Source organism: Suncus etruscus, chromosome 3, assembly GCF_024139225.1.
Source record: "Suncus etruscus isolate mSunEtr1 chromosome 3, mSunEtr1.pri.cur, whole genome shotgun sequence".
Lineage (NCBI taxonomy): Eukaryota > Metazoa > Chordata > Mammalia > Eulipotyphla > Soricidae > Suncus > Suncus etruscus.
Window position 1 is genome coordinate 21,029,084 of NC_064850.1, and position 16,079 is coordinate 21,045,162.

At 47.9% G+C, this 16,079-nt stretch overlaps 1 long non-coding RNA gene and 1 pseudogene across 1 annotated transcript; one reads left to right on the forward strand and one right to left on the reverse strand.

The window, feature by feature from the left end:
* The first annotated feature begins 5,788 nt into the window (after positions 1-5,788).
* LOC126004146 (uncharacterized) lies at positions 5,789-11,963 on the forward strand. The gene is made up of 3 exons (XR_007493843.1): positions 5,789-5,815; positions 7,003-7,037; positions 11,824-11,963. It is a non-coding gene; the product is annotated as an uncharacterized LOC126004146 (long non-coding RNA).
* Positions 11,964-15,307: 3,344 nt separating this feature from the next.
* Positions 15,308-15,370, reverse strand: LOC126004926 (uncharacterized; annotated as a pseudogene).
* Between the last annotated feature and the right edge of the window lie 709 nt (positions 15,371-16,079).

Below are 16,079 nucleotides of genomic sequence, written 5' to 3' on the forward strand. Positions count from 1 at the left end.
TATGAGATTCAGGCAGCAGACATAGGTTGGCCACATGCAAGGCCTGTTCCTTGCCCCCTTTGCTATTGTCCGGGCTCCTTGGCTAGATTTTGAGGCAGGAACACACAAACGCCCCTGGTGGCCTCTGAGCCCTCACTGTCGGGCTGGGTCACATCTTGCTATTAGTGGTGTGATTTAAGTGAATGAACTGATTCCCTTCCAAGTAGCCATTACTCCATTCTGCCTCAAGATGTTGAGTACAAGGAGAGAAACTCTGCAGGAAACCACTTCTTCCTGGGGTAGAGAGTCAGTCCCTTACACAAGTCTGTCTGGCCCTCCAACCCCCCAAATGCTTGGAATGGAGAATGTGCCCAGATGCAGGGGACACTATTGGGAAGTCTCTTCATTGCTATGCTCTTGTTTCAGCTTGCTCAGGGGTCCCTGCACTGAGGTTAATCAGGGCCTGAGATGATATCTTAATAGACATCCTCAGACAGGATGTGGTTTCCCATGACAGCAAGTCATAGCCACAAAGTGGTCCCCGAGCTGCTGAAGACTAAAGCCTGATGCCACCCTTGCCTGCCTGGACTCCAAAAACATCCAAATTTAATCTCATCCTAGCCAACCGAACACGTGAAAATTGGATTTTCACAGAAGTTCTGTTTGGAGGAGGTGATTTCCTTGGCCAACTGTAGCTTTATTTGAACAACAATAACATTACTTTGGTGTAATAAAGTGCTCGGCTGGCTACAAAGCGCAGTCACACAATTAAAATTTCATTTCACTAGTCTCTCAACGACCCTGTAGGCTGGGCTGGAGCCAAAACAAAATGATTAAACCCATTTTTCTTCCATGGAGACTGAGGTTCAGAGAGAGAGGGGGGGGGCGTGTGTGCATTCGCCTGGCTTGCCGAGGTTTGGTTTCAGAGGTAACTTAATGTGAAAACATCTCATGGAAGCTTCTTTCTTCTAGAATGTGCTATTGCATAGAGGAAGCAGGTGTCCAACTGAGATTCTCACAATGAAGGTCCTGCCCGATCTGTTTTTATGTAAGTTATTTATGTAAAATGAGAGACGAAGCAAGACCAAACCCATGAATCAGAGATTCCCCCAGTGCTCTGTGCATGTGATAGGGGAGGGAATGCTCCCCAGCCAGCCCACAAAGCAAGGGTGGTTGAAACAGTAGGTCTGAGTGTAGCTTCCCAGGCGACAGGTAGGCCCCGTGGTCTGTCTCCCTGGTGACGGATGCAGCAGGGTGAAAATCTGGTGTGGACCTGGCTTGGCAGAGCTGTTCTGAGTGCTCAGGCCTTGGAAGAACATATGTGAACACAAACCCACTGGGGCTGGTTTTTGGGGAATGCTCAGACTGTCATGATGGGGGGGGGCTGTGTCTGCAGCCTGTCTGCTGCTTAGTGGAGGATGGAAGATGGCAGCAAGATGGATCGGTCTTTCCTCTCTGACCATGTGGGAGGGAGGAAGGGGGCATGGAGGGAAAAGGAGAGGAGGGTGGAAGGCAGAAGAGAGACGAGACAGGAGAAGGAAAGGCAAGGGGGCCAGGAGAATGTACACTCAGCCATATCTCCCTTGTGAGGAGACCTGGGATGCCTGCTGTCCCTCAGTCCAGCAGTGCCTGATGTCCTGGGCCTCTAGGAAGTGAGGCAGATGGTTGATGTCTCAGTAAGTGGGCTGGAGTGTGTGTGCTTGCATGCATGTATGTGAATTTGCATGTGTGTTGTGAGTCTGTGAATATGCGTGTGAATATGTGTGTATGTGTGTGAATGTATGTCAGTTTGTATGTGTGTGTTTGTGAGTATGTAGGTATGTGTAGTTGTATATGTGAGAGTATGTATGTGAGAATCCAGGAGATCCAGATCCAGCAGTGTCCTGGGCTGCTCTTGGACTCTGAGATGTTTGCTCTTCAGGCTGGGCCTCACAGTTTGATGCTCAGACAGAACACCAGGCAGTTCAGGAAATCGTGGAACAGGGGAGAGACAACATGGCATGATGATAACAGCAGAGACTTTTGATGTCTGGTGTGTACTAGGATCCTTGTCTTCGCAGTCACTTGCTATACGACTGAGTAAATTTCTTGGCTTCTCTGAACCTCAAATACGCTGCCTTCTAGAAGGCAGTTTTAGCTAACTATAGGATTTGTTGCAAATTCCTTTTACTTGATGTTATTTAAAGGATTATCTATTTATTTTGGGGGGGCACACCCAGTGATGCTCAGGGGTTACTCCTGGCTATGCGCTCAGAAATCGCTCCTGGCTCAGGGATCATATGGGAAGCCTGGGATTGAACCAAGGTCTGTCCTGGATTGCTGCTTGCAAGGCAAAAACGCCCTACGGCTTTGCTGTCTCTCTGGCCCCTTTTTGATGTTATTTAATCTTGGGATCACAACCAGCTTTGTTCGGGGCCTACTCCTGGCTCTGCCCTCAGGGACTCACTCTTAGTGGTCTGCAGGGAACCATATGGCTTTGCTGAGGGTTGAACCTGTGTTAACCAAGTGCAAATATCTTATTGTCTATACTATCTCTCCAATTTCTAGTGTGATTTGTTTGTTTGTTTGTTTTTGTGTCACACCCGGTAGCGCTCAGGGTTTACTCCTGGCTCTATGCTCAGAAATACCTCCTGGCAGGCTCGGGGGACCATATGGGATGCCGGGATTCGAACCACCGTCCTTCTGCATGCAAGGCAAATGCCTTACATCCATGCTATCTCTCCGGCCCCTTTAGTGTGAATTTAATGACAGCAGCATTTTTACTAAAATAGATCCCAACTTCTGACTGCCCAATAATCCTACTTGCCACTTACCTCTTACCACTCTACCAGGGTCTTGTCAGCTACTATATTTTATTGTTTATTGTCTCTTTCTATCTAGTATCTAGGATCTAGGCCAGAGGCTGATCCTCCAGCTTTATTTCATAGTCAGCAGGTACAGAGTGTGGCATATAGAGCAAGCTCAATAAATACTAGAATAAATAAGAATGAATCAGTCATGGGGGCCTTCCCATGAAAAAAACACTCAGGGGCGGTGGCGCTAGAGGTAAGGTGTCTGCCTTGCCAGCACTAGCCTAGGACGGACCGTGGTTCTATCCCCCGGCGTCCCACATGGCCCCCAAGCCAGGAGCAACTTCTGAGCGCATAGCCAGGAGTAACCCCTGAGCGTCACCGGGTGTGGCCCAAAAACCAAAAACCAAACAAACAAAAAAACCAGGGGGCCAGAAAGATGTCCTAGTATGTGTGAGGCCCTGAGTTTGACCCCCAGCACCTCATTTATTGCTTTCCCAACTCAGAACTGCCAGTTGTGGTGCTGGTGGCCCCCTTGAGTACCAAACTGTGAGGCCCTGACTGCAGGTAAACATCTCAAGGAGTGGCCCTGGGGCACCTACCACCTCCATTGGATGTAGCCCCGAGGAGCAAAAATAAAGTCTTGGGGGTACAAAGGACTATGAGGTCCTTTTTACAGTGTAGAAGTCTGTGCCTAGGCTTTAGTGATAGTTCTATGCTCATATCAGAACTTAGAGAACAGAGCCTCTCTAAATAGAGGGTGCTGCTTAAGCCAGTCATTCCCTAGTATCATTGAAAGACCTTTGCAAGATGGACTAGAGAACCCAATAGATGGCATAAGGCGGTGGTTCTAAAATAGTGAGGCATGCCCCCAGGGGGGGGTGGCGAGAGGCTCCATAAAGGGGGACGCATTTGATTTTGGCAAACACTGTCATAACAAGCTAAGCCCCGTGTTTATGTCTCTGTATGTCTCTGGAGCTGAGAGTTGCTGTGTCCTGCTTCAAACTCTGCTTTGAAAAGCTATGCATTGTAAAATGTGCTCATTGTCGCTATTAATCCAGACATCACCTCTAATTAAAAAATCAACTCAAATTATTTTATATATTTTTGCTTTGCAGGTTAAAGTTTTTTTTTTTTTTAATAAAGATACTATTTACGGGGCCGGCGAGGTGGCGCTAGAGGTAAGGTGTCTGCCTTGCAAGCGCTAGCCAAGGAAAGATCTCGACCACGGTTCGATCCCCTGGAGTCCCATATGATCCCCCCAAGCCAGGGGCAATTTCTGAGCGCTTAGCCAGTAGTAACCCCTGAGCATCAAACGAGTGTGGCTCGAAAAATCAAAAAAAAAAAAAAGATACTATTTACAGTCGCACGGGGGGGGGGGCGCGAAAAATGTTTTCTTCTTCCTGGGGGCATGACAGAAAATAATGGAGAAGCACTGGCATAAAGGATAAGGCACTTGTTCTGCATGTTGCTGACTCATCTAATCCCAAAAACTATATTTGATCCCTTGAACACTACCAGGCATGATCCCAAAACAAACAACAAAAACACGAAGCAATAGATCAAGAATTCCAGTAAATGAAAACACACATTCACTGTCCCCTCTCTGTACTGCACTGATAGGAAAGGGGTGTCTTCACCTTGGTCCTGTCACTCACTCTTAAAACAGCCCCATCAAGTCTGACTCTGTTTCTTAGAGGGAGCATGGGAACTCAGTTTGGCTGCAAGATTTGCCGAGTTAGGCTGCCTAGCAGTGGAAATGAATCAGATTGCCCGATTCCAGGGCCTGAGTCCCTCAATGTGAGGACCTTCACACTGACCTGGAAATAGAGAACCTGAGTATTTCACCTTTCTTTCCCCTCTGTTGATGCTGTGGTCACCGGCTCAGTGGTCTACATGCTCTCTCCTTGTTGTGTGCTGGAGGCCACCAAATGTTGGCGGAGGACAGATGGCAGAACTTCTGGGACCAAGTTTACTGCATGTGGACGGCCCTATGGATTGAACTTCATGGCTTCACACTTGCAAAGCAACACTTTTAACCAGAGTCACAAACACACCCTTCATTTTTTCCTGGTGGCAGGTAACACACTATGCTATTAGATGTTGGCACGATTTGGTTTTTTTCTACGTTCCCCCTGATGGGTTGATGGCTTTTATGTGAGAGAGGGGGGTGGGGAATGGAGTTACTATAAGCAGGGTTAGAGCTGTCAAATGGGGCCCAAGAATGAAAAGGCAAAATGGTTGGGGTGTAGCTCAATGCTAGAGCACTTGCTTTGTCTAGGTGAGGAAATGAGAGAGAGTGAGAGAGAGAGAAAGAGAGAGAGAGTGGAGGGGAGAAGAAAAAAGATGGGAGGAGAGGGAAAGGAAGAGCAGGGGAGAGAAGAGAGGAGTGGAGGTGGAAGGGAAGAGAGCAGAGGGGAGGAAGGAGACTAAGAGAGGGGAGGAAAGGGAAAGAAAGAAAAGAAAGAGGAGGAGTGAAGAGAAGAAAGGAGAGGAGAGAGGAGGAGAGGGGAGAGTAGAGAGTAGAAGAGAGCAGAGGCTAGAAGATCAGTGGAAGACCAGGCTGTGAGGTCAGAGAACCCAGGAGCAGCTTTCAGTTCACCAATGTACGAAACAGTTTACCAGTCTGTGGTTTGGATCCTCATTTGCAAAGCACAGTGAATCTCATTCTCATCTTATAGGACTTATATAGCAATTAAACAGGATAACATCTGGAAATCACTCAGAACAGTGGCTGGCATCATAAGGAATTAAATAACTGATCACTTTGTAACTTATTAAGATTCAATTCCATGACTCATGACAAGGCTGTTTTAAGCTCAGATGGAAGAGTACTGCATTTTTATACCTAAGTAAAATTTAAAGGAGCCAGTCCAGGGCCGGAGTGAAACCCCACCGTCACGTGGGACTCGGACATTTTTAATCTCCTCTGCCTGAGCAAGCTGTTTCCTAGTTCAGAATGGCTGCTCTAGCTCCAGGCACCCGATCCATATTCCAGTTCATGAGAAGGTAGGAGAAGAATGACGCATTCTTCAAGGACATTTCCTGTAAGTTGCACTTCACTATTGGCCAGTCACCTCTCATTGGCTAGAACTTAAGTCACATGAATGTACCTAGCTCTAGGAAGCTAAGTCATCACTAGCATGGGGGACCTGCAGTGAAGAAGAGGAAGAGGGAAATTGGATTGCTTTCTGCTGCTGCGGGAAAGTATTGATACATTCAGGTTACCTCCTTCTATTCTCAGCACAGAAGCATGGCCTTCAGGCTCCCCCAGCCTCTCTGATTCTAGTTATTTATTGGCCAAAAGGCTCTCTGTCTTCTCCGGGTCCTCTCCCCACTCCCATAGGACCTCTCCTTCCTCTTGGCATATCTTCTCCCACAGTCAGGCTCAGGTTCAAGCTGCTAAAGCCTTGGCCTCAGACCCACGGAGAAGTTAAGTGCTCGTAGCTTCCGTGGTCAGTGTCCCAAACCATCTGGCAAGTTTAGGAAGCTTGAAATCTGGCCTTGAACGAAAGAAAAGGATAGAGATATGGGGGGAACACACTTTAATTGCTTTTTATTGATACACAAAGACAAAACAGGCAAGTGTTATGTATTTTAAGAAATACCGGCTTTTTTTTTTTTTTTTTTAAGTTTTTGGGCCACAACTGGTAGCACTCAGGAGTTACTCCTGGTTCTGCACTCAGAAATCACCCCTGGCAGGCTCAAGGGACCATATCGAATGCCAGGGACCAAACCCAGGTCAGCCTCATGCAAAGCCAAAGCCCTCCCACTGTGCTATCACTCTGGTCCCAGCAATTTTTTTTTTGTTTTTGTTTTTCGGGCCACACCCGTTTGATGCTCAGGGGTTACTCCTGGCTAAGTGCTCAGAAATTGCCCCTGGCTTGGGGGGACCATATGGGACGCCGGGGGAATGAACCTCGGTCCTTCCTTGGCTAGTGCTTGCAAGGCAGACACCTTATCTCTAGCGCCACCTCACCGGCCCCCCAGCAAATTTTTTAATTAAAATTAAAGCAGAAATTCTTTGTTTCTAAACCTAGAGATTATCATTGTGAACATTTGTTATGTGGTTTTCAATCTTTTCCTTCTTCAGATTTCTCACTTTATGACACATTTGGTCTCATTGCTTCATTCTCTTGTATAAACAGAACCCACAATTCTGCAATGAATTCTGTGTTCATCTATACATCTTCCCAGTTTTTTGTTTTGTTTTGTTTTGTTTTACATTCAACAGGCCCAATTTCTGTTCCTTTAACTGATGGGACACAGGTGAGTTGGATGTATTCAAATTTGGGTTTGACTTTATTTGCTGTTCAAAATTTGCTCTTTGGCTTTGGTTTTGAAAAGCTAAAGAGATTTCAGTGTCAATTCTGTGGGCTCTGAGCTTGTAGTTGATCCATGATGGTTATATAATCTTTGCATCCCAGAAGGAAAATAACCTTCCTGAGCGCAGGCACAGCCATTCCTGCTATTAATAATGACTTTCAAATATAAATACATTTCTAGACGGAGCTTGTGATGAAGATCTTCCTGAGTGCGCCATTTCCTGACATTCTATTAAAGATGAAACATAGAGTTATTATTGCAAGAATAAAAATGCTGTATCACTCCCAATAATTATATATACCCTGTTTCTTTTCTTGGGGGTGTGTGTGTGTGGTGTTGGTGGAGAGCCACACTTGGCTTTGCTCAGGGCTTCCACTCCTGGCTCTGTGCTCATGGATCAACTGGATTGGCTGCTTGCAAGGCAAGTGCCCTTCCTGCTATACAATGGTTCTTGCCCCTATACTTTGCTTCTTTCAAGTGTAGCAATAAGGGATGGATCGATAGCACAGTAGTAGGATGTTTACCTTACATGCTCCTGACACAAGATGGACCCGGGTTTGATCCCCAGCATCCCATATGGTCTCCTGAGTCTGCCAAGAGCAATTTCTGAGTGCAGAGCCAGGAGTAACTCCTGAGCACCACAGGGGGTGGCCCCAAAACAAAAAAGTAAAAAAATAAAATCAAGGGGCCGGCGAGGTGGCGCTAGAGGTAAGGTGTCTGCCTTGCAAGCGCTAGCCAAGGAAGGACCGTGGTTCGATCCCCCGGTGTCCCATATGGTCCCCCCAAGCCAGGGGCAATTTCTGAGCGCGTAGCCAGGAGTAACCCCTGAGCATCTAATGGGTGTGGCCCGAAAAACAAAAAATAAATAAATAAATAAAATAAAATGTAGTGATAATTGAGTTTTCAGGTGTTGAAATAGAAAATTAATCATTATAGCTAATATTAAAAGTTAGACACTTTTTTTTTTGGTTTTTGGGCCACACCCGGCAGTGCCCAGGGGTTACTCCTGGCTATCTGCTCAGAAATAGCTCCTGGCAGGCACGGGGGACCATATGGACACCGGGATTTGAACCAACCACTTTAGGTCCTGAGTCGGCTGCTTGCAAGGCAAATGCCGCTATGCTATCTCTCTGGCCCCAAAAGCCAGAAACTTTTAAGAGATACTTTTTTTTTTTGGGGGGGGGGAGGCACACCCAATGACACTCAGGGGTTACTCCTGGCTATGTGCTCAGAAATAGCTCCTGGTTCGGGGGACCATATGGGATGCTGGAAGATCGAACTTCGGTCTGTCCTAGGCCAGCCATGTGTGCAAGGCAAATGCCCTACTGCTGTGCCACCTCTCCTGCCCCTAAGAGATACTTTTTGAGGCGACAAGAAAATGTTAAAATAATAAAGTGAAACAGAGTGATAGAATTGATTATATCATCATGCAATATTTGTAAAATGATTTAGGATACTAGCATTCCTAACATGAAATTAAATAATCCAAATGATTTGTATTGGGGTGGGGACTGGAGGGATAGTACATTGGGAAGGAAGCTTGCATGTAGCTCACCTGGATTCAATCCTGAATACCCCAGATAGTCCTCTGAGACTCACAAGGAGTGACCTCTGAGAGCAGAGCCAGGAGTAAGCCCTGAACACTACTGGCTATAGCAAAAAAAAAAAGAAAAGAAATTTTTAAATTCAGGGCTGCCTTGTAAGTGTATGGTTATAAGTTCAAATCCCTGTTGTCCCACATGTGCTGAGTGGGACCCTGGCAGCTTTGTTGTGATTTTTGGTGCCAATCTGATTTCCAGGTCTATGTAAACACCACGAAAAGGGGTGTTTCACTTGCGGTGAAAAGATGTTTGAGTACCACAATCAGAAAGTGAGAATTTGCATAGTTACTAGAGTGCAAACCTTGTGAGCACTGAGACTGAGAGTGCTATAGCTGATGGCCCATTCACAGTGAGCACCACAGCCAAGCATAGATGCAAAGCCTGGTCCCCACAACCACAGCACTCAGAGCAAAAGGAATAGGAGGAGACAAAACATTTGCGTTCAATTTTCACTGATTCTGCAAATGAGCTCATGGGTTCCCCCCCCCCTTTTTTTAAATTTTGGGCCACACCGAGATATGCTGAAAACTTACTCCTCATTCTTACTCCTGCTCAGGGATCATTTCTGAAGGATCTTGGGTGATATAGGATGCTAGGAATCAAACCTAGTCAGTTTCAAGCAAAGGCCCACAGGTCATGAGTCTTTAAAATGCCCAGTGAGTAGAGCCAGGAAGATAGTTTAAAGGGCTACAGCACACACCAGGTATGCCTGGAGTCCTGATTCCATCCCTGGAACTGCGTGGTCCCCTAAGCACTTCCAAGTGTGGCTCTGGTTGTCCCTAAAACTGTCAACCTGGCATTGAAACCATTGGCAGAACAGAATGCTAGACTGAGCACCACCACAAATGGTCTCTGGTCCCCTGTGTACCACTGGAAAGCCCCAAAAAAGACAAACAAAACCCTAGTTGTGGGTCCTGGGAATGTGACTCTATGAAAAAGCTCCTACTTTTAGGCCTGAAGCCTCAAGTTCCATCCCTGGCAACCCTGCACCTCAGCAGCACTGCTATTGGTGATGCCTGGTGTGTCTCTGGGGCAACAAAATCAGGGGTTTTCAAGCACCAAAACTAAAATAAAGATGCCCAGCAAGCCTTCAGTGAGCATTGCTACAAAGTGGGTGAACTCCACAGCCAAGGGTGTGACCTCTCTTTGAAACAACAAAAGAGAAGAGAAAGTAACAGAAAACAACAAATACTATTTGTAATTTTTCTATGCTTTATAGACATAAACTAAAACTGAGGGGCAGGAGAGAGTAAAGTGGATTGGGCACTTTTCTTGCATGCAGCTGACCAGGGTTCAATCACTGGCACCCCGTATGGTACCCAACCACTAAGAGTGATCCCTCAGTGCAGAATCAGGAGTAATCCCTGAGCATCTCAGCTATGTCCCAAACACAGAAGCAAAAGTCCCCCCAAACAAAGTAAATACCAACTTAACCCACCTCCCAATTGTATAAAGAAACACACCTGTAAACTTTCCTGTAGTCTGTGATCAATCCTATTTGACTCGACCTGGAAGGACCAGAAAGAACACAAGGGAAGAAAGAAATTTTTAGGAAATGTGAGGGTCATGCTCTTCTGCCATCATCAATCAATGAAGAGCAAGCATTGAGGGGTCAGAGAGATAGTACAGGGGGTAGGGCATTTGCCTTGCCTGTAGCCAACCCAGGCTTGATTCCTGGTATCCCATATGGTCCTCCAAGCCTGCCATGAGTACTTTCTGGTGCAGAGGTAAGAGTAATCCCTGATTGCTCCTGGGTATGGCCCCCCAAAAAGAAATAACAATGACAACAACAGCATTGGTTCATCAACACAAATCTATATCAACATTATCTAGGAGCAAGCTAGCATCTTCTAATCTAGGGGAGGGTCAGGGCACAAGATCCTTTATAAAAAAGTGGCATCACAGTGCCTGATGGTTCAATTCTGCACATTCTCCCTCATGAGAGACCTGGGTCTGTGAAGGTGCCTACTGGCATTAGATTAGCCTGCAGTGGAATACTAATCAGCTGGTACTCGGCCCTGGGCAGGCAGCCAAGTTGTATACTGTGTGCTTCTCCGACAGTAGCTGATTTCCATCTCTCACTATTATTAGCAGCACAGTGACAACTGTCCAGCACAAACAAGTCTATGAGGCTCTGCGATGGCATTCTGGGCCCAGTTCCTAAAAGTGGGGTGACCAAACAAAAGGGTTCTGCCTGCCAACTGCTTCCACCTCTCCACCAAGTGGGTACTAATGTGGCTCGGGTGGGAGTGGGGCTTGCTTTGCACATGTTTCTCAACTACCCCTGGTGCTCCTCAGACCACACCCAGCAAAGGGGTCCCTGGTGTTGACACTGGCTCTACAGTGCTGTGTTTTCTGTTTCCAGTTTCTTGTTACCAGTTCTAAGTACATTCAGCCTTTTTGCCCTGGCAACAATGCTACAAAGGCACATTCCTGACCTCATCTCTCCCACCTTCTCTTGGTTGTTGTTGCTGTGTATACTCAGTTATGGTGTGTACTGGGCTCAGGCACTGAGTTGTGATGCTCACACACACTTTGTTGCAGGCTGATTGCACCCATGGCTGTGATGAGATTATACTCTGTGAGTGGGTTGGTGCTGGGGGGCTCATCTCACAGCCTTCCTGGCAAGCACTACCATGGAGCCACCCATTGGGGCCTATTAGCCTCATTTTGTAGAACAGAAAACTGATGCGCAAGGATTGGGTGGCCTCCAGGGCCCTCCAGAGGCCTGTCTCACAGTGGTCTGCAGCCTTTTCAAAAGCAAATGGAACCTACAAGTTCCCAACCCCAGAGCCCAAACTGTCTCCAGAACTGAAGGCGTCTAATCTCTTGTTATCTGCCCCTACCCATTCCAACCAGGGCTCAGAGGTGCAGAAGTTAGAGGCTCTGCCACTTAGGCACCTCCGTGCATTCATGACTGTGTCCCCTTGGGACACATGTGTGTGCTAGTGTATACGCACATGAACCATGTATATCGCAGAACCATGTATATGTATGCACATACATAAAATGTATATCACAGAACATGCATATGCACACACATACACACAAACATGTGCACAATGTGTATATATGCATATAACATGTAGACACACATGTGTGTATAATTCAGATTTTCACTGGTCCAGAAAGCCAAGTTATCGGTCCTCTAGCAAGGCCCTCTGAGCCTTGGCCTTGGTACTGAGTGGCCAGATGTGGCTCTCCAGTTGCAGGTGAAGTCAGCTCTGTCCCCCGGAGGGAGGTGTGCCTGTTCAGCCTTGTGCTCTGGTAGAAGAGATGTCTGAGGTGTGGGGAGCCCCCAGAGAGACCAGGGCAAAAATGCCATCATTCAGGCAGACTGGTTGCTTTTCTCATTGGCAGTTGGGAAACTGTCTTCTATGCCTTTGGAAGAACCTGAGCCTGGAGAGATGCGGGTAGAGCTCAGAGCCCAGGGGAATGTTGAGGAGCTATTGATCTGTGTCCCGAACTGAAGCCCCTCAAAGAGGTCAGGTAGAGATGCTTGTTCTCCATCCCCAGTCTGGAGCAGAATAGCCAAGTTGGTGGGAGGTGGCGATGGTCTCCTTTTCCTGGCCTGGGTTTAGGAAGTCACAAGAGCGAGAATTGGGCTATGACTTTTTCTTTTTCTTTTCTTTTTCTCTTTTTGGGGCCACACTTGGTGACACTCAGGGGACCATATAGGACACCAGGGATCGAACTCAGGTTTGTCCTGGGCAGCCGTGTGCAAGACAAACGCACTACCACTGTGCTATCCCTCCGGCTCCTGTGACTTTTTCTTGTAACATCTTCAGCTGAACCATCAACCACTGCTGGGTTCCAGCATTACTCAGACCTGGATCCCACCTGACTTTGCCTCTCACCAACTGTGTGATCTTGGGCAAGACTTTGTACTCTCCAAACCTGAGAAGCAATTATCCACTGGCAGCTGTAAGGTGGAGTTCACTGTGCTCAAATAGCAGTGGGAATCAGCCAAGCCACAAGTTGCTCCCGGGACCCACTAGGAATGAATTCCAAAGCCATACAGGTCCCATGCTACCCTCCCAGCTGCACATGCAGTGGCCACTGCTGGGAACATGGCTCCTTGTTCTCATCCTCAGACATCATAGGACCTTTCCCCACATGCCTTGTGTCCTACTACCCCTAATGCAGTGTAAATGTTCATTGTCCATCCTTAGACTGAGCTTGGTAAGGCTGCATTTTGTGTCTCTTGTACCAGCAGAGCCCATCAGGGAGCCAGCTTGGATGAAATGAGGAACCCATGGAAAAAGAAAGGGTGGATTCTCCAAGGCCCAGGGTATGTGTGTATGAAAGTACAGCAGAGACCATCTCATGCCTTTTAATTTTTTTTTTTTTTGGTTTTTGGGCCACACCCATTTGATGCTCAGAAGTCGCTCCTGGCTTGGGGGACCATATGGGATGCCAGGGGATCGAACCGAGGTCCGTCCTAGGCTAGCGCTGGCAAGGCAGACACCTTACCTCTAGCGCCACCACGCTGGCCCCTCATGCCTTTTAATAAGCCTGAGATTCCAAGACAGCAAGGAAGTGGATAAAATATAGCTTCACACTGGCAGGGACCCCGTTTTCCCCCTCCTATTCTTTCAGGCACGAGAGAAGACATCCAGGCTCATTCTATACAGTTGTTCATGTTCTGCACTTTACAATGGCAGCAGTATTTGTTTTCAGTCACAGGAGTCACACTTGGGAGGCTATAATGATAAATTTCCAGCAGATGGCAGTAGATGGCAGACTTAAGGGCCTCAGCCCTGGGTTCTCTGCAGGGTGGGTTAGATCTCCAAGCTGCAGATACCTTGCTTAATATCCTTCCCAGTTGTGTCCTCTCTCCTCACTAATTCATTCAGGCTTTTATGAGCACACCTAGGGTCTTAGAGTAGATCTGGGAGCACCGGGTGATGCTCAACATTTACTTCTGGTTCTGTGCTCAGAAATCACTCTTGGCAGGCTTGGTGGACCATATGGGATGCCAGAGATGGAACCTGGGTCAGCTTTGTGCAAAGCCTACCTGCTGTGCTATTGCTCCGGTCCTTCCACCTGAATCCTTTTTGTCTTGGGTTCTCCACCCAGCATTGCTTGAGAGATCATGCAATGGTTCTAGAGACCTTACCAGACCACCTGCAAGCCAAGTAAGTATGTGCTCTAGCTCTTTGAGCCTTCCCAGCCTTCCCTGCAGCCTTCCTGCAAACAAAGGTGATGTTTGTCATCTGGCTTCTCTCCCAGCACCTGCTTGCCTAGTGAATGGTGTTGGATGAGGAGTGGGCATGGTTGGCACCAGCTTTTTCTGCTAGAAAGAGCAAGGTAGTAATCCCTGTCTGGAGGTGTAAGGAACCTCTTCACTCTCTGCATTGCCAGCTGATCATCACTTCAGCCGAGGGGAGGCTGCATGCAGGAAGGCCAGGGAGAATACATAGAGACAAGGGCCCCCTCCTCTTTGCAAAGGGGCAACTTGGGAGGCAAGGGCAGGGTGCAAGGCGCTGCAGGCATTAGGTGGCTGCTCAGTAGTAGGTGGTGGTTGCCTTGGAGAGAGGGCCAGAGAGGTTTCTAGGCTATTGCTAAATACATTGCCGGGACCTACAGCTGCCTGCTGCTTGCAGAAGAGACACAGCTTGGAAATGCAGGCCCCTCACTCCCACCTGAGTCTCTGCTTGCACCTTCTCAAATACTCATTTCCTGCCATATGGGCATCTCCAGTTCTTAGGCACCCTAGTGTGCGTGTGGGTGAAGAGTCAGATGTGAACACTGATTGCCCAACTCACCTCATGCCAACCCCCATTGCACAGAACTAACCACTGAATCCGAGGGCCCCAGGCACTGGCCACTCACCTCTGGGGTGGCAGCTGTGTGAGAAAGATGTTGTCTATGCAGAAGCCTGTGGCACCTGCCTGAGTTCCTGTGGTAGGTAGGATCTGGGTTTGGACTTGCCAGCTGACTGCCAGAGGGCAGTGGTGGTGAGCAGAAGCTGTTTGGGAGCAGGGAATGGTCTTGACAGCTTTGGCCAATCCAGGCTCGATCTCCTGCATCCCTTATGATCCCATATGAGCCAGGAGTGATCCCTGAACAGCACAGGGTGTGGCCAAAACCAAAACAAACACCCCATAACCAAAACAAACTCCCCAAACAACCATGAACAAATATATCAGAGCATTGACCTCAGGGGTAATATGAAGTAAAAGCTTCTTTGAGTACCCAACACTGCAGAAGTCAGTGGCTTCCAGGTCACAGAAGAGAAGCAAAGAAATGCAGAGAATGAAGACTACCTCAAGTCTACATTGCTCAAGTCTACCTCCCCTCAAGACTACCTCCCACCACTGCCATAGGAAGGGGTGCTGATGGCCGGGGCAGCTCCCTGCCTTTGTGACCTATAGTAGGGAGAAGGAAGCCTGGGTTGAGTGTGTGGTGGTGGTGGTGGTGGTGGTAAACATGGTGAATTTGGAAACTAGGAACAGGAAAATAGAACCATCAATGATGGTCAGAGTGGAGAGCAGTCCTGATTTCCTAGTTCTTGCTGGTTCCTTCTTAAGAAGAGAGGATGGAGGAGAGAGAGAGAGAGAGAGAGAGAGAGAGAGAGAGAGAGAGAGAGAGAGGAGAGGAGAGAGAGAGGAGGAAATGCTAATCTTCTCTGTATCATTCCAATTTTAGTATATGTGCTGCCAAAGCGAACACTGGAGAGAGAGGAGGGAGGAAGGAGAGAGAGGGAGATAGAGAGAAAGAGAGAGAGAGATAGAGAGAGGAGTTTACTTGTAGAGAATGGCATCATTTCCCACAAGATGTGCAAGTCTAGAAGACAAGGCAAGCCAGCCTCCACAGACTGTTCCCCAGCTCTCCCACTCTGTACTTGCCCCATTTCCCCCAGCTCTGACTCCCCTCCAGGTCAGGGGTCACCCTCTAGTTCTGCCTCTTTCCCCTTGTCATCCTCACCACACCTAGGCCATGACGGGAGTCAGTTTCCCTGGCCCTGAGATGCGTTTCTGATGCACAGACCTATCTCTGTGCTATGAACAGAGCAGAACCAGGCTGAGTTCTCGTGCCCTGAGAGGATACTCTGGGGAAAGGTCTCGTGGAGCTGGCCAGGTGCTGGGCAGAGCTCTGGGTGGGTAGAGACTGAGGTAGCTAGGCAGGAAGCTGCACCTCCCTCCACTGGAAGTCACTTGGTGTCTTAGAACAAAGCCCCAGTGCTGTCACCTGGCCCTGGTTCCATCTCTCATAGACATGATTCCCATGGTTGTATCTGTCTTCTGGGAGAGCTCGAAGGTGACAGCATTTCAATAGGAAAGGCCTTTGCTTTATAGCCAACCATATGGCTTCCACCAGCTTCTACTAAGCTATCTGGGCAACTCTTCTAGCCCCAAGCTCTACTCTTGGCAGAGTCCTA